We start from the raw sequence: 19,858 nt of genomic DNA on the forward strand, positions 1-19,858 counted from the left end.
GATAGAAATGAGATCCCTAATGGCTTTTAGAGCATGGACCCCACATGCTTAAACACCTTTGTCATGATTTATGACCTTGACTGAGAACCTTTATCAGACCTGTACAACCAACTTTGACCCACTTGGGAACATCTCAGCTGCACTTCTGAGGTGTTGTGTTCTTGCAAGGATCGTTGCAGTATTGTCCGACTAAATAAAAGAGAAGTCCACTCCACCCGTTCTGTGCAAGGGACTTGTTTTTGTGACTATAGCCATCTACAGTATTAAGAGGGTCTGTCCATCTGTGTGTCTGTGTTTCTGTATGTCTTTGGGTCTGGAGCTAATCCTGCAAAGTGCTGGACTGATCCTTATACGTATAGGTGTACTATGGTGTCCCGTTCCTTGAAAATTGCTGATCTACATGCTCACAGTGAATTGCGATTTGGCATGTTGTGAGCTTTTAGATCTGTTATTTTCTGCACACTCTCACATGACGTGTAAGTGTAAATGAGGCAATAGTGGATACGAGGAGGAGGGACATTGCACACTGTAATGCTACGGGGACATGTCAACATGGATTCCAGGAACTCCATAGTGACCTTGAGTGCCGCGCTCTGCCCTGCATTCCCTTCTTCTCATAAGACACGAGGCGTTACACATGTCAGAACCGGTCAAGCGTCAGTGCTGTCATGTACAGCTCAACTGTCCTCTAATGACCTATCAAACCTGCTTTGGGAGGGTGGCTTTGGGAGGCTGTTTGACAAAACATTGATGTTTTGTTGTCCCTGTAGTCCAGCTGAATATCGAAGGTCCCATCATGGCATGGATGCTTCTGCAGAAGTCTAGTTGTCTAAAGAGGGTCAGTCTGAGGGTCTGTGTGTGTGTGTGCCTGTGTGTGTCCGTGTGTCTCCGTGTGTCCGTGTGTGTCCGTGTGTCCGTGTGTGTGTAAAAGTTAAAGTTCTGAAAGTAATCATCGCTATAGAGTATTTGTTCAGTAACAAGGGTGTCCCCATCTCCCCAGCACTCTAGTAAACAAAAAATACATGTTCAGATGGGTCACCTATTTCATCCAGTCATGAGAGAGAACCCATTTATCTAGCCTGGAAACCAGACGAATCTGCCACAGCAAAAAAAAAACATAGCCCTGGGCAGATTGGTCTGGCAGTCCTTGGTTTGAATTACATTTCGCTCACCCCAGAGTTGTGGCTGACCAATCAGAGCCCACTATTCAAAGTGGGATTTTTTTTGCTGTCATGTTTGAATCTGTTTGTAACCGGCCCTATAGGAAATGAATCTTCCACACCGAAGTTCCAGACTAATATCTACGCAGTGATATTAATCTGGCCATGCCAGGCTACCATTTGTTTCATCATCCCTTCTCTCCTGATTAGAGGAAATTGGTATCCCGATATGAAAATGTATTTTCCGTTTACTAAAGATCTAGAGAGAAGCAGAGACCGTCAGCTGTTACTGAACAAACACTCTATTGTAAGGATTACTATGGCAATGTAGAGCTATTTAACAGTTACTTTAACAAAACTAAAAACAAAATAATCACTTGCAGCTCCTTTAATTAATTGTGGGAAATGTTCTTTCAATGTTTTATACTTTTTGAAATAACTTTCATTTTATAATAGAAGTCAATGGGGCTTGTTAAAATCACAAAGCTGAGTTTGTGACATTATTTCATAGTTAAACAGCAGGTAAGAAATGGGAGAATTATGATCCAGATCCACAAGGTGTTTTTCATCTGTATGATTAATAATTAATAATGAATTAATTCAACACATCCTGCACATGCTTAACCTTGATCAAGGCTTGTGGAAGATGTTCAGCGCTACGCCCATGAGTGGAGAGCACACATCCCCTTATCCCCTGGTCTGTACCCACAGTGGGAGGCAGTGGAGACCTGTGGCCCATCTGAGGAGATTAAACACGGACAGACCTCCATCACCCCTAGGTGCAGTGGGCTTATGATCTCTGCTTTAACCCATTAAGACCGTGGAACGCATCTGTGTCATTTTTAGATTTCTTTGACTATTCAAAAATAGCAGATCTACAAGCTCGCCACGAGCTTGTAGATCTGCTATTTTCTTTTAAATCGTGAAAATGTGTGCAAATCTTTGAATATACATACAGTATATATTTTTGAAAGCGAAAGATTTTAACTCAAATCTTTGCTTCTGGGGGGGTCCCTGGAACAACATATTTTGAGATGGGGGTCCGCGGCCAAATACATATCATTTTGGGGGTCCTTGACATGAAAAAGGTTTGAGAACCGCTGATATAGAAACAGAAGTTTTTTCAAAAAACTGTTTAGAAGACATTTACCCAGAAGATTTCAGTTACACATGTTCGCTTTAAAAAACATTAACACACAACAAGATTTGCACACATTTACAGGAGTAAATGCTGCATATCCTTACTGTATATCCATGAATGGATACTTCTCATCCTTGTCCCTCCCTGCTGGCCGGTGTTGTCTAGTGCCAGGAGGACAGGGACTGCTTGAGAAGATCAGCCCTGGGAACACATGTGAAAGTGCACGTGCTCTCAGTGTTAAGTAGTGTGGATGTCACAGTTGATCAGCCGAGGCCATTTCTAAAGCAGACACTCATTTTGAAAATCCATTTACGTCACTTTCAATTTCTCCCTTGTGCTGTTCATCTCCACTGGCTTTCCTTCTCTTCCCTGTAGCAGGTGTGATTTAGCTCTACTCAGTGGTGGGAAAAGTACAACATTTTTTTACTCAAGTAAAAGTATCAATACCGCAATGTATAAATACTCTGTTTCAAGTAAAAGTCTGGTAATCAAAATTGACTTCAGCAAAAGTATTGGCATCAAAATGTACTTAAAGTACCAAAAGTAAAAGTACTCATTATGCAGAATGTCCCGTTTCACAAGGTATCATATGTATAAAATGTATTAAAATGTTTTGAAAATAGCTGATCTACAAGCTCACGACGCGTTGTGAGCTTGTAGATCGGCTATTTTCAAATAGCCAAAGTTTAAATAGGCCTGAAGTGGTTAATGGTTTGTAATAATAATTCAAATCTACAAAGTAACTAGTAACTAAAGCTACCAATAATTGTATTGGGGCCCGGATCGCTGGTGTAGCGGCCCGGGCACTTAGGCTCAGTGTTGCCTGACTGGTTCGAGTCCCAATCCCGACGGCCTTTGCTGCGTGTCACTCCCCATCTCTCTCTTCCCGTTTCCTGTCAACCTACTGTCCTATTAATAAAGGCACTTTTAAAAGAATTATAATAATTGTATTGGAGTAAACAAGGCAATACTATTTGCCTCTGAGATGTAGAAGTAAAAGTATTGAGAATTGGAAATACTCTAGTAAAGTAAAAGTACCTCAAAATGTTACTTATAAGTACAGTACTTGAGTAAATATAATTAGTTACTTTCCACCACTGGCTCTACTATGCTGTGCATCTGTGCATTCCTCAGTGGGAGCTATATGGGCCCACAGAGAATTACAGTCACTTTAACTGTGCTGCAATTACAGCTCACAGTCAATACAATGTCCTTCGACCGACCCCATCATCGATTCATCACCCTGTTGCACCGGCTCAGAGGGAAGACAAGCAGAAAGAGACTGAAGTCGTCTGAAACACCTTAAATACCACAACCTTTGGACATTGTTCCTGCATTATTCCTGAACGACGAACACGGGATGAATCTCTTTGAGCTTTCACACATAATAGTACATTAAGTTCTGTCTCACATCCTCTCCTTGTTGCCAGCAGGCCAACACATCTTGTACTCATTTCTAGGAGATCAAAACAAAAACAAAGAGTGATTCCACAGTTTTTACATGTTAGAACATAACTCCTACGCACTGTCAGGATCGAAACACTACCTACAGCCAAGTAAAAGACAGCTTGTCCAATAGTACCAGCTGGCTTTGGGACGGCTGCTTAACCTCCATGCGTGGTTCAATTCCAAATGACATCTCTGTAATGAAGGCAGTCTGAGAACAAATGTTCTCAACCACTCCCTTTCCTGACCAAGCCAACCATCTTCGCATGTTCTCATTACAAAACTATGTGAAATATAGCAGACAACCATAAAGTTAATGGTACGCGCGCATGTGGTGCCTTTTGAGAATGGCTAGATAATGAAAATACTTCATTCATGGAGGCCATTGACGTGTAGACTATATACAGGTACATACAGGTATACCTCATATACAGGTTTCTTGATCTGCACCTGTCTATCTGCCTTACAGCCATTAAAACCTGACAGATAGCTGCTACAGTAGAGCAGACCAAATAAAAGCCAGGACATCAACATGTCAGATCTTCCCCACCCTCCACAGTTTGTCTCATCTCGTACCCCTACACTACCACAAAGACAATTTTGTTTGTGGATTCTGTTTATCCCCTATCCCAGGGTGAGCAGGGAGCTGTGAGCAGTTTCAAGTACTTGCCATGGAGAATGCACACAGAATCTTTGGCAAAGAAGGCAACACCTGTGTCACCTCAGGCAGCTGAGAAACTTACAAGGTCTCAGAGAAGATCCTGAAATGATTTTACTCTGCTGCTACCCAGAGCATCCTGACAGGGTCCATCACCGTCTGGTACAAGAATAGTTCCTCCCAGGACCTGTGAGCCCTGTGGAAGGTATAGTAGTGCAGTCGGCCAAGCGCACCACTGGGAATTCTCTCATAGGATAGCAGGTGTTTGAGCAGGGCGAAAAGGATTCTGAAGGACCTGCAATGGACTCTTTGTGCCTGTGTGTCTGTGTCTGTGGGGTTTATAAATATTGAACCAATAAAAAGTATTAACAAGAGCTTGTGACTAAATTTAACTATATTGAATCCATTGGAACACAGGTTCCTTTTTCCATTTCCTGAAAAGTATCCATTTTGGCATACAATGTTTCCACTTGACAGAGACAATATACCTTTTACTGCATATTGAGTAAATCGTGTTGCTAAATCATGTCCCTTTCATATTCTGTACACTCCCCGTTGCTGCTAAAAGGTTTTTACCTGTACCTGTACTTTTATTTATTTTTTATCCAGCATTATTGTCTCCGCCAGGCCGAAAGGCATGGCGAGAGAGTATGTTTTACCCCCTGTCCGTCCGTCCGTCCGTCCGTCCGTCCGTGTGTCATTCTGTCTTGCCTGTGTACAGCTAATCTCCGGCACCGTTGGCTTGCTCGCAGCGAAACTGTGCACACACACTCCCTGGATGCCACAGCAGAACCTCTGCCCCAAATTTTTCTCATGGGCCTTTTATAGCGCCACCAGGAGGCCGATTTGTGCAAAACACATTTTTGGACAGTACTCCTACAGATTTTGGGCAAAAATCCCACAAGTCGGTACACAGTATCTCTATAGTCATTAAAAGAAACGTCTAATTTCAGATTTTTCATATTCCATCCTGATTGGCAAAAATTGGCTTCCAAAGTTAGCAGGAGTACTCCGTTTCAAACACAATGCCTCAAATCATGAACACAGCATGCAATTTATGTGATTTTTTTCACACACATTCCCATTAGGCCGAGGAAGAAATGCCATTTGAAAATGTTTAAATCAGCCTCATGGTGGCGCCATAACAGGCCAATTTGTGTTTTTACCTATAACTGTCCCGATCTGTGTAAAACTTTGCATGCACACTCTCTAGACGTCAAGGAAAAACCTTTGCCCTGCATTTTTCACATTTGCTTTTTATAGCGCCACCAGGAGGCCGACTTATGTAAAAGACATTTTTTGATATTAAGCCTTCACATTTGATCCAAATTTCACGCAAATCGGTACACATGATCTCTATAGTCATGTGATCAAGACTTATCTGTTTGATTTTTCATATTCCATCCTGATTGGCTAAGATTGACATCTAAAGTTTGCAGGAGTGGCCCGTTTTGCACAAAATGCCGCAAATCATGAACGCAGCCTCCGATTGCGGTGAAACTTTGAACGCACATTTGCACTACGTTGAGGAACAAATGCCACCCTTTTTACATTGGCCTGTTATAGCGCCACCAGCAGGTCAAATTTAGCAAAACACATTTTTAGAACAAAATGCCTCAAATCATGAATGCAGTGTCCGATTGCCGTGCACGGCCTAGGAAGAAATGCCACCCTTTTCCCATTGGCCTATTATAGCGCCACCAGGAGGCCAAAATAACCTACCTGACCTGGCGGAGACTTGTGCTCCGAGGAGCACTTTTTCTAGTTACCATTGTTGTTATAGGCCTACTGTATATTGTTTGCACAGTCTGCGGAGCATCCCACACCAACATTTCACTGCTTGAACTTGTATCAGCGAGTGACAAATAAACCCTCTTGAATCTTGATTCATCCTCTCTGTGGGGTTCGGGGGTGGCTGGCGTGGGGGGGGGGGGGGGGCAGGTGGGGGTGCAGTCTAACCATTCATCTGAGGAGACAGAGAGGCGTCTGGGGTAACGTTAACTGACCGGGCTTGAGTGCTGGCAACAACATCACGTGTACCAGCCTCTTGTCTGCTAACAGACACCAATGGCTGCAAAGGTCTCTCCATTCTCACAAAGGTAACAGTTCTCTGCTCCAGGAAAACAGCTCTGTCATCCTTTTCGTCTCCCTATTCATGTTGTTCAATGCGTCCATCTCTCTCTCCTCAATGCGTTCCTCTATATTTCCTCTCTTTGCTATGACTTGTCCACTGGCTAGCAGCTGTCTCTCCCTGCTGCGGTGGAGACAGGTTTCACATCGTGTTTGTCTTTCTACCAGAACACCGACGCGTGACATCCCTGGCCAAGGATGATGCTTCATGAATGTGACAAATGCAGGGTCTAACCAGGGTCTAACCATGCAGGACCAGGTCCAACTCAAGCCTCAGTCCTGTGTTGGATAGTTTGAAAAAAATAAAAGAAACCAGGGTGCTGTCTCAAACCCAGAGAGGGAGAGACAGAGACAATGAGACAAAGAGAGACAGAACGAGACACATGCTAGGTAGGTGTAGATGTATGTTGGTTACTTGTTCACATGTAATAGTACAGTATGCTATATACAGTAGATAGATGCATGCTGTTTGCTTGTCCACAGATGCTAACCTTGTTATTCATGTTATTTAGAAAGATGCTAGTTTTGATGTTTACCTGGTTTCCTTTGTAGCACTTGATTGTTTTCTTTGCACTCTACTTACGTGACCATTTATCTTTATCTATTTTGTTGACTAGGGTTCATGCCATTTATTCTGATTGGATAAGAGCATCTGCTAAATGCCTAAATTGCTAATTCTAGAGAGACAGTGGATATAAATGACAAACACAGAGAGACAGACAATCAGATGACCTTGTGAGTAAGAAAGTCTCTACAACATCAGAGCGAAAACAACAGCATTTATTTTCATAGGGTCACTGTCCATTAATGCTGCTGTGTGTGACATCACGGGTTAAGGGTGACATTCAGTCAGTGTGACACAAAGCCACATTTCCATGCTCTGGCATACCGGGTCTTACCATGCAGAACCAGGACCAACTCAACATGTTTGTTGATAATGTAAGAGATAGAGGATAATCCTTTATTGAACCAAAGAGTGGAATTCAGGTGTCATAGTAGCAAAGCAGCTAGGTTGGAACACACTAGGGTCTCTTAAAAATAAGAGTAAAGCCAAAAAACAAGGCAAATAACTTCTGGCACTAGTACCTGAATGAGTATCTGTATATGTACAGTACAGTCTCAATATATACTATTATGTTCAGCCTTTCAACAATGAATACGAATGAATATAATATATGATGCATGTACAGTCAAGAGTTTTTTTTATCAGCAATGAATATATGAAAAAATATATGTAAAGTCTATCAACAGTGATGGCATAGTAACAGTTGAAGGAGAGGGGTTATATGCACATCATGATTATGTTCACATTATGTTCTCTTGGGTCCATTAGAAACATTTTGGAAAAAAGACTAATGCCTGCACACTTGCTCCATGCCAAAACTGTTTGGCATGGAGCACGAGTACAAGGTGTTACTCCTTTTTTGTAGACAGTAAATAACTATAAATGGTGCAATAGATTTAGCATAATGATTTGTTTATCTGTAGTTCAGATGACAAGTGATCTCCGTTCGTTGCCAAAGACACGCTAACAGTCACGTGAATTGTCTGTGGCACTGTAACAGAAGATAAAGAAATACATCCCTCTATCTCTAATCGGGGGAAGAGGGAGGGGCTAGACACGAGTATTAATTGAGCAGTGGAGCTTGTCAAAGGGGGAGAGGGAGAGAGAGGAACAAATGCGGGGGCCTAAGAGAAAATAACAGCACTTTGGAGGAAGGGGCCAGTGTCCATTAAGAAGCCACCAGGCTGAGTGTTGTGCTACTTGTCGAAAATATAGTGATGGAGAATAAAGTCTGTTTGTGGTCACCTCTCCACGGCTTCCTGCTGCCTTTTATTCCACATTCAATGCCCGGCCTTTAGCCTTCAGTGCCAGTCTAAATATTGCTGCACAAAGGAGTCTGTTCGTCAAGTTGACTCACAGCAGTTCTGTGATGGTCTTCCTCCCACGCTGGCACCAAGTAACAGTGACTGATAGAAGTATTACATGGGTGTGACATGTTGCATAGAAGTAAGGCTGTAAGAAACATAGGAACAACTGTCACTTACTGCAGTGAATATGTTCTCTAAATACACCTCACAACATTGTGTTTGTTATGTAGGTCTGTGAATAGAGAAATGAATGTTGACCATGTCAGCAATTCAGTGACCAGAGCCCTTCTCACTTGTGAAGGGACACTGCAACACACACACACACACACACACACACACACACACACACACACACACACACACACACACACACACACACACACACACACACACACACACACACACACACACACACACACACATATATATATATGTATAAATGTACAATCTACAGCAGCAGTAAATATATGCATGAATACACATTGCGTATGAATATATGAACGTATATGTAGCCAGACTATCAACAGTGAATATTAAACTGATATACTATATATGTACAAGTGAATATAATAAGATTACAAACAGTCTATCAATAATGAATGCATGAGTGAATATACTGAGTCTCTCACAACAGTTATCCTTAACAGGCATTTGTCATATTCTGAAGTGTACATCCCAGTAGTCTGGATATAAATGTGCCAGAGTCAAGCTGGAGTCAGTAATCCAAGAACAGAACAGAATGTACATATGTATGTGGGCTTGGTTGTGGAGCCTGATGTCTACTGGCACACAGGACTGTCCAAGTCACTTTGATTTGTGCAGGGGAACGATGAGTCTGTGGCTGAATGTGCTTCTCAGCCACAATAGCATACCGTCGCTATCAAGTACTGAAAATAGCAGATCTACAAGGTCACAACGCGTCGCGTTGTGAGCTTGTAGATCTGCTATTTCATTCCATTTCCTGAAAAGGGAACGGTTTTGGACGTATGTATGAGGTTTCCACCTGACGATATCATGGAGCGGATGATAGATGTTTACCAGGATAGTGTCCAGTTTCCTCCTCATCCTCCCCTCTGTAACCAGAGGGGAGGATGAGGATATATATATATGGTTTCATGTCCAACATTTGTCCCAAACTGTGGCCTATGTCAGGAACGACACACATGCATCAGCACAGGGGAAAGTAGCAGAATGCTGAAGAAGGGCACTGAAGAGCAGAATGAATGCTTGGCACACAGTGACAGAGTCCCATACCACATCCTTGTCACACACATTGCTTTTGTCTGTGTTTTTTTTTATACGTTGTTATTCTTGTGTTCCCTTCAGTTACATTGTTATCCTTGTAGAGAATTCTTATCAGCAGCAGCCGTCCATCCGTCTGTCTGCCCGTCCGTCCGATGAATTACTTCCCTCCATCCACTTGTGCCACAATTCTGTGTTAATATACCTTCTATTCGAACCCTAGTCTACATGGAAAACCAAACATCTGCCGCTCATCCAAAGCTAGACATTAGCCTATATGCTTCTGGGTTTCAGGCAAGGCTACTCTGCTACATTCCGCCCCCCTCGGCTTGCTATTCTCCAATTGCCAAATTCAAATTGAGGCAAATGTTATTAATTAAATACATTTTAATTGACAGTCATATGCGGGCTTTAATATCAGTCTCATTTGCATATTCAGAGATGCCCCCCTATGGGGGGAGGTCACGGATAGAGAATGTCACTCATGCTGTGTGCTTCCTGAGGCGAGGAAATGAAGAGGCGTTTGATGTTTTACAAATAGTATAATCTGTCCATGACTGTTGGGGTATATCTCACTGGCTTGGAGCCTATGAATATGGGATGAATCATAACAGAACAGAAAGAGGGGGTTTCAGTGATCATAGACTGACTCCCCATTTTGTCTCTTATTTTATCTATGAAAATTGTTATCACACTTTAATGTTAAAGCCACCATTATTCAATGCCTCTTTCACCTTGTGCATATACACTGTTGTGACTTTTATTAGCCTAAGCTTAATTTATGCATCCACGTCACAGTGGTGTCGCTATACTATAAATTAGGCTTAAGTCAGCAAAGATGTTACGAGGCATTAAACACAGAGGTTAAAATAGAATAACCCAATTATATAGGCTATTATCTAAAATAAAATATATGCTAAATATATAACATTAAATAACATTAACCACTCAAACCCCAGCATCCGTATTGTGGGGAAAGCTTTCGCTGAAAATAGCAGATCGACAAGCTCACAATGCAATGTCGATTGGCTATTTGCAGCAAAAGCTTTACCCACAATAACAGAAAACAGAAAATACACAAGTATTGAGCCCTGAGGGACTCCGGTTACCCATATGGGGTTTAAGCTGTTAATTATTATTATTATTATTATTAGTAGTAGTAGTAGCAGTAGTAGTAGTAGTAGTAGTATTAGTATCATTATTAGTATTATTATTAGTAGAGTATAATAATAATACTAGTATTTATACATTAATCTGGTAAAATTACAAAATTCATAGTAGGATCAAGTGCCTGAAGCTGCAGAGCTGCTGCCTTGAGAGGAGGGGACTGTGTGTGTGTGTGTGTGTGTGTGTGTGTGTGTGTGTGTGTGTGTGTGTGTGTGTGTGTGTGTGTGTGTGTGTGTGTGTGTGTGTGTGTGTGTGTGTGTGTGGTGCGTGCATGCGTGCGTGCGTGCGTGTGCGTGCGTGCGTGCGTGTGTGTGTGTGTGTGTGAGAGAGAGAGAGAGAGCGAGAGAGCAAGAGAGAGAGCGTCTCGTCGTCAGTGGCTTCCCTACAGAAACATCTAGTCGTCAGACTCAGAACAACCACCACACCTTCACTGCGTCTCCTCCGGTGGAGATCAGAGGGAATTCACTTTACAACGAGTCGCTGTCAAACATTTAACCTGCAGTAAATTAACGACATTTGCGTTCAGCCCGAAGAGACGTTTCCTCGTTTTTAGACCCGCGAGTCTTGGATCCCGTCTGACGTGCGATTTGTTTCATTATTATAGTTATATTTGTTAATTGGTTTGGGAATATCTGGATTAGAACTATTTCCACATTGACGTTGGATGCAGCAACTGGACTGAAGGATGGACTTGACAGTGTAGAGCTGGTGGTAAGTACACATGATCTATTCTACAACATCATATTGTGGGCATAATAATAACATTTCACTCACGCCCGCAGCATCTCCGCATGTGTGTGTGTGTGTACTGTGTGTATGTGTGTTTACCCGCGCGTGTGCATGATGGAGACTGGAGAGAGAGAGAGAGAAAAGACCCCCATGGATCTGCGATATAATCAGTTGTGCATTTAGCCATTTATTCATAGCGTAGCAACCCCACAAAACACATGGCCGTAACTTGCCCGTTGAAGGCAGCTACTACTCTTGGCGTTGCTTGTTACCTGCCGGTTTACCGAGTTGGAGACCCGGGTTCGATCCCAGCACGATGCTGGAAACGTTACGTTGGCGTCAGAACAGAAGTATGATTCCGAGCGCACACTCTGCTGTGTGTGGTTCAAAGTTTACCAACACGGCTGATGGTATCAGGGCAACAACAGTGTCCTACCCCAGTGGTTTTCAACCTTTTTCGCGTCACGGACCCCCAAATTGACACATATTAGCCCATGGACCCCCATTTGAAAAGATATGCCAGGGACTCAACCATTTTGATTTCTTGGGGGTCTTAATCTACACTGTATCATCACCATTAGTGTTCATTTAACTCTGAGAGTGTACAAATGGGAACCAAATGGACCCGTACACTCTCAGAGTTACAGACACATAAGGGTCAATTTGGTTCCTACTTCCTAACTATTCATTTGTCTAATTAATTTGTCCCCTGGAACCCCCTCAAGGATCACTGGTGGTCCCCGGACCACTGGTTGAAAACCACTGTCCTACCCGACTGAGATAAGCAGCATGTATACTCCGTAGTACCACGGTGTCGCTTGTCAGCTGCATCACTTTACTACGATGCAAGCGTCATAAACTAGTCTGTATGCGGTGTGAGTCAGCGGCTGAGCTGCAAAGGGCGTGTATTAAAGCCCTATCTGTATTATGTATGGAAATCTCTGCTCGTTCCGATCTGCGTGGAGCCACAATATCATTTTGGTCAATTTGTCACGACTATAGCCACACACCATCCACAATGTCATGATGTAATGAAGCACACGCCGGGGAGGGAGGGTCCCGGGCCGGCTTAAAGCTTGGAGGGTCTGCAGGTGACATTGTGGACAAGCAAGAATGAAAACGTCGTCTGTAGCCACGCAGCCAGCCAGGGATTTTTAATTTCAGAAAGTGGAAGTACTGGCAGTCTGACATGTGTATCGCTTACTGCATGGCCCTTGTTTTGGTTCACATGCTACGACGTGTTGTGCTTATCTATCAATCTCTATTTGTGTAATCATTAAATGTGCTGGCGCACGCGGATTTCCTCTAACACTACCCCCCCTCTACCAGAGAGAGAGAGAGAGAGAGAGAGAGAGAGAGAGAGAGAGAGAGAGAGAGAGAGAGAGAGAGAGAGAGAGAGAGAGAGAGAGAGAGAGAGAGAGAGAGAGAGAGAGAGAGAGAGAGAGAGAGAGAGAGAGAGAGAGAGAGAGAGAGAGAGAGAGAGAATGTACACCACTGATATCACTTGTCAACCATAAATGTTTATTGTTTGTAGGAAATGGTGACTGGGTGTGGTTGTATCTTATTCCACTACTACAGCCTATCTACAGTGCTAAAATCGATCTGGTTTGAATTTTTGATTTGAACCATAACTGTACTGAACAACACAGTTGGATTGATTGAATACTTTATTGACAGTTTGCAAATAGTACAGAGGTATGATTTTACAATCATTGTTAAAAGGATAACAGCCCTATAGGGGCTTTTTTCATTGTGGTCCTGTGATCGTTATTCTATTCCATACCTAGGGATTGGGAAGCAGTTTAACACCTCTAAAGAGAGATGTTGCAGGCATACTGCATTGCTTTTCAACGCCAACGCACAAGGATTACTGTGGCAAATTTTATCTAGCCTATGGCATATATACTGCAAGGTGCATGAAAGTAAGCGAGTATCTTTGAGAAACCAGTTAGGTGGGGAGATATTCTACACTGGGTTGCTGATATGTTACCACCACAGGCATCACTGTTCCCAACATTCCCACACCCAGCCTGCACCACCCTGCCCCCCAGGAGAACGGAGCATGGCAGTGGGGCTTCAGATTTCTCCCCCTCCTCTCTCAGCGTGGAGCTTCATTCTTCCTCTTTCCAATGCACACATCTGTCTTTCTCTGTCTCTCTCCATGATGTCACCCTGGGGAGTGTGTATTTATCCACTCTCACTCACCTTGACTGGCAGTGAGTTCTTCTGTGCCCAGGGGGTGAAAACAAACACATTGTTGTAACAGACAGCATCATGCAGTAGAATCTTTTTGACTTCTCTGTGGTGTCTGTCATGTCATCCACTGTATAGCTATATTCATGCCCCATCACTTTTGCCTCCCAGCAGTCCAAGCCCGACTTTGAGGCTACCTGGTTGTTGCATTTTCCCGTTCAGCAGAGTGAATCCACGCTGTGCCTCTAAACACTCAATGCCCACAGCTATAAAACGGTACTGAAGGGAAATGACAGCGTGGTCTAACAGCACGGTCAAAACAGTACCAATCAAAACAGTCCAAACATGAGGTCACTCTCTCTAAGACATCACTGCCTGTTCGATTTTACACTGACTGGACGAATTCCAGTGTTTAGCTCTAGCACTGAAAAATTGCGATCATACTTTGCCTTCATGTCTAGCATGCACAGAACAGGCCCTGTAGACACATTGGAACAGAATGCATCAGTCACAGTGCCTCTTGTTCCTTTCATCGTGAAGCCTGGGGATTTTCACCGACGCGATTGGGTTGTGGAGTTTCTCTGAGCACATACAGCTACAACCACCTTGCAGGTTTAACCACTTAAAGCCCTATCAAAACATTGTCAAGAATATCAGATGTAAAAGATCATGATGCGTCATGATGCAACCTTTGCAGATCTGCTATTCATGAAAGTGTTTTGAAACCCGTTGCCTGTTATAATGACATGCCCAAAATAGGGACACCAGGTTGAAAGTGGCTAACATTTAACCCACTCAATCCGGGAACGCGTCTAGCAGATATACAAGCTCACAGTGCGGCACCAAGTGCCGTGCTATGAGCTTGTAGATCTGCTTTTTCTTCTTTTTAATCGTGAACATTTTGTGCAAATCTTTGAATATATATATTTTTTAAAGCTAACATTTGTCAAATATTTTGTTCCAGGGACCCCCAGAAGCAAAGATTTGAGTTCGCTTCAAAAAATATACGTCCAAAGATTTGTACACATTTTCACGATAAAAATGTAAAAGAAAAATAGATCTACAAGCTCCGAGAGTGCCGCGCTATGAGCTTGTATATCTGCTATTTTTGAATAGCCAAATAAATCTAAAATGACAGAGATGCGTCCCCGAATTCAATGGGTTAAGAGGGACAAAACATGGTACCTGACAGGCCTCTGGATGTATTGGGGTGCACATGGTGTACCTGACAGGCCTGGTTGGTGGTTGCGATGCAGCTGACACAGCCTGACAGGTCATATAGCATTAGCGGGAAGGGTTCACGTACGATCACTATTGTCCGTAACTTCCTCTCAGGAGACGAGAGAGGGGGGGGGGGGGGGGGGGGATTTTGATCTAATAAAAGAGAGACGTGGGGGGGGTATCACAGTGGGGACTCAACAGGCATCTAATTACCTCCCAACGTGAGCCTGGACTCCATGGCAACGCTCAGCCCACTCTGGTGCTGGCCTGGCTTATCTGGCTCCACATGGCCTGCATGTGGTCATATGGACGCTGGACGGATATTGATGTTCTGTCTATTTGGATTTCCTGGGTCAAAAACAACACTTGAGTTTTGTACAGTAAATAGTGTGAAAGGATCAATAACATATATATATATATAAATATAACAAGCCTAAGACAGTAATCTATGGGTGAATGGTGTTGCATCGTGTGTGTGTGTGTGTGTGTGTGTGTGTGTGTGTGTGTGTGTGTGTGTGTGTGTGTGTGTGTCACTCATGAAGCGTGAGATCAAGCCATGCTATCCTTCCCGATTCTAATTAGTTACATCGACAGTGACACATGGCATTGTCTATGGTGATTATAATGGGGAGATAGATCCATTAAAATATGACCGGTGACAGCCGTGATGAAATTAGTAATGCCTTGTTATTAGATTTGCATCAGTTGCCATCTCTCTTGGTTATATGGACGTGTACACAGTACGTGATAATTGAGAGTAATGCAATCCTGTATGTTCTGACCACTGCAACTATTTGACCGTAGCCAGGTAGATGTACTGTAAGTACAATGCAAACCATTAGTGAGGAATCCTTCAGGATGCCTTTTAACCTCTCTATTTTTGCTTCCTCCTCGCATCTCCTTTCATCCACGTTTTGAGATGATGATTCGTTCTAAGTGGCACTTCAAGCAGAATTATGTCTTGTTTGGGGAGGGAGCCAAATCACTCCTGTCCAGTTGAATTCAAAGGAGCCTTGCGTCACCAGGTGGTTATACATTTGAATATTATGAATAATTCAGGGCTTACTTTTTTTCTAAAGCAATATGACAGATTTAGGTCTCTTATAGCTGAGACATTTGCTGCGTAACCACTAAAAAACGCAGTCTGTGCTCCGCTGCGATTATCTCAAAGTAACATGATAGATGGTCCACTCCCACTATGCAGGAGTCTCATCTCATCCTTCTCATCTCCTTCTCTGAGAGATAATGGCACTCAACCTTAACTATTTTATAGTTTGTGTCAAAAATAGATCTACAAGCTCACATGGCACGATGCATTGTGAGCTTGTAGATCAGCTATTTTCTGGGCAGGGGATTTAAAATGTTCATTTATTTATTTATTCTTTTTTTCCAAATTATTTTATTTTGCTTTGCCTCAAGGCCACCATTTCATATAATGCTGACCTTGACTCCATCTAAATGTAAATGTTGGTGAGGTGATGACTTTAGGGAGTGAAGGTGTGTGACCTTGCGCACCCTGTTTTTATCGTCTGTGTCTGTTGCTCTCCGTCTGTTCAGGAAGTGAGAGGGCTCTGAGGACCTCAGAGGGGCTTGGTTTGGCTTCACAACCACTCATCCTTCTCAAACATGTGTGCGCAGTATGCACACATGCATCACATACGGACACACACATGCACAAGAGCGCACATACTGTAAACACATGCACACTGTGTTTTTAAGGAATGAGGATAGCTGGCTGTGTGTTACTGTTTACACACACGCACGTCATGCACATGCGTGCCTACACACACACACACACACACACACACACACACACACACACACACACACACACACACACACACACACACACACACACACACACACACACACACACACACACAGGCTGCAGGGCGTGTTCATGGCCTGGAATTCCTAACAAGGTTTACATTGAGATTGATGGAGGTGATGTGTGTGTGAAACAGGTGCCAGTATGTCTCTCCATGACCGTGTTCAGATGCCACAGAGGACTTTCAATAAAAGGATTTGCAGAGCGTGTCTCCATTGAGCCCTGCAGCATGATTCTCAACCTCTGTCAGAGAGAGAGTGAGAGAGGGACACAGACACAGAGAGAGAGAGAGAGGAATGGGTGGGGAGCTGGAATGTCTTGATGGTAACTCAACACTGTGTTTGGCTGCCGTGTGGGTGCAAGTGTGCATGCATGTGTTTTTTTTTTCAAGGCACAATGAACTCATTTGTTTTCTCAATCCGACCCCACCCTCCCCACGCAGACCGCTCGCCGACAACAGTCCGGTGTTTTGGTTTTGTTTGAAGGCGTGAGCCTCTGTGTGACATCTGTGTGGTATTCTTCACTCACTCTCTGTTGGCGGTGGTGCGGTGGGCAGCAGCCTGGCAGTCTGCCCGAGGCCGGGGTTTGGCATCGCTTTGGGCACCAATAGAGCAGAGTCCTCAAGGGACTTTGGGGGGCGTTGAAGGCAGAGGTCCAATGGGCCGGCGTCTTGTGCCAGCAGCTCCCACTGGGGCCAGTGGGCTGCTGCAGGGCCATCTGTATGGGCATCCAGACTGGCACATTGGGAAGTAGGGCATGGAGAGGGAGGGTAAACAGGTATATTCTTTATTTTGTTGTCAACATGGGGGGGAGAAAAACTCAAAGGCATTCGAATTTCAGTTAAACCGCTATCAGCCTTCAAGGAGCGTGGAGGATAATGTAGGACAGAGTGGAAACACACGAGAGCTCGTCTCACTACGCTACGAAATTGGTGTCAGGACTAAAAATAAACAAATGCCAGGATTGTTTGAGAGCAGAATCTTGAAATAGACGAGGCATTGAGATGGAAATATGCTAATAGTGTGAAGAAAGCGATCTTAAATTAGAAGAGAAGTGTTAGTGTGTAAATTGCCTGGCAAGGTGGGAGTTGTTGCAGCATGTGTTGTTAGGATGGAGTCTGGTGAGGAGCAAAAAAAGAGCTCGGGGAGTTCAACTCCCAGACAGTCTGAAAACTCACCTCCTCTGCAAACTTTGAGTCTTACTCATCACATCTCTCACCAGGAAAAAGGGTGCAAGCAGCTTTTGACCCGACCAACAATTTGTCACAGAATATCATCAACCATGATCTCTGAAAACAGGAAGTGACAATGAAAACAAAACAAATGGCTGCTGCGACACTTTGTTTGCTGAGTTTGCTGTTAAGATGATGCTGTGCTTGTCTTAGGATAGAATTACATGACATATTAGGTTTCACTTTTGAGATTTCTTGGCATCAGATATACTGCGTAATATACCCTTTGTCTAAAAAGCATATCCGGTCAAATGGATTCAGAAATAAGCCACTCGTGGACATTTTACATCAGTCCATTAGTGTTTCTGTAGATATCAACTGGGTCCAGTGCATCCATTCTTTCATCACTATATTGTGTGTGTGTGTGTGTGTGTGTGTGTGTGTGTGTGTGTGTGTGTGTGTGTGTGTGTGTGTGTGTGTGTGTGTGTGTGTGTGTGTGTGTGTGTGTGTGTGTGTGTGTGTGTGTGTGTGTGTGTGTGTGTGGCAGAGTAGCTCAGTAGCTCAGCCTGAAGCCCCAAAGGGTCACTCCCTCTTGGCCTAGCGGTAGATGTTTGGTTTCCCAAGAGAGAGACTTTGGTTCAAATCTCAGGTGTTACTTGTGTGTGTGTGTTATCCTCACATTTACCTGCTTTTGGCTGTGACTGTGATGGCTGAATAATGGACAGCAGTGTAAATGAATCACCGTGAACCAGCGTCAACCTCAACCTGCTTTGATAGTGGCTCTGAGGGCCTTTATTTAATGAAAGACCTTCTTAAAATCTATTTCTAGCTTGGAATCTGGGCCAAGGAGTGGTACATGATTAAAAGGATGACCCCGGTGTTGCACTGGATGCAAACAAAGCCAGTACTGTGCTACTTTTGACCCCTCAACTCTGACCTATAGGCTCTTTAACGGCAGAGGTCAGACAGGTCAGACTGTGGTTTGATTCGGTGTGAATGACACTCCTTCAGCTGTAACGCTGAATCTCTATACTCTATCGCTCAAGGATGTCACTTACCAAAAATAACTGATCTACAAGCTAACAATGTGTTGCGATAATTTTTTTGGCAAGTCACACCGTCGTACTACAGCAGTACGAAAGGAAATCTGTCTGCCGTGCTGAACACCCTGACCTGTGAGCCTCCCAGGTGACACAACACACAGTCAGCAGCTGTGTTTTGACCTCCTCTGCAACACACACACACACACGCACACGCACACACACACACACACACACACACACACCCACACACACACACACACACACACACACACACACACACACACACACACACACACACACACACACACAGGTGTGAGTAATGCTGAGCTGAAGTAGGGGAACAGGTTTCACAGAGAGTAAGAAAATAGAGATGGAGGGTGGACGGGGAGAGTGGAAGAATAGATGAGTCTAAGGAAGCAGCTTGACACCTTTAAGCCTCTCAGCCATGAGAAGAATGCCTTTGTTTCAGCAACACAACGACGTGTGCACACAGCACACAGACACTCGCGCATATGCACACGACGACACACAAACGCGCACTGAGTCCAGGGTGCTGATAAAGTGGCGGGGCTCTCCAGACAGTGGCACTCTGTTAATACTGATAGTATAAAGCAGACAGCCCGATGACAGCGATAACACACACACACACACATGCACGCAAATCCATACACACACACACACACACACACACACACACACACACACACACACACACACACACACACACACACACACACACACACACACACACACACACACACACACACACACACACACACACACACACACACACACACAGAGAGAGAGAGAGTTGTCTAGAATAGATAGTGTTACTGTGGAGGTGGATCTCGGGTGGG

General features: G+C 43.8%; 2 protein-coding genes across 7 annotated transcripts in view; one reads left to right on the forward strand and one right to left on the reverse strand.

The window, feature by feature from the left end:
• The window catches only part of tmem126a (transmembrane protein 126A), a 274,616-nt gene that overhangs the window by 231,628 nt on the left and 23,130 nt on the right, over window positions 1-19,858 (reverse strand).
• Window positions 11,164-19,858, forward strand: part of LOC311033745 (ras-GEF domain-containing family member 1C-like) — a 28,008-nt gene continuing 19,313 nt past the window's right edge. For all 6 annotated transcript variants that reach the window (XM_084041372.1, XM_084041375.1, XM_084041374.1 and 3 more), the window contains exon 1: window positions 11,164-11,527. The gene's annotated coding sequence lies outside the window, so the exon portion shown is untranslated. The remainder of the gene's footprint in view (window positions 11,528-19,858) is intronic.

The sequence above is a fragment of the Gymnoscopelus microlampas genome, assembly GCF_963454915.1.
Source record: "Gymnoscopelus microlampas genome assembly, chromosome: 18".
NCBI lineage: Eukaryota > Metazoa > Chordata > Actinopteri > Myctophiformes > Myctophidae > Gymnoscopelus > Gymnoscopelus microlampas.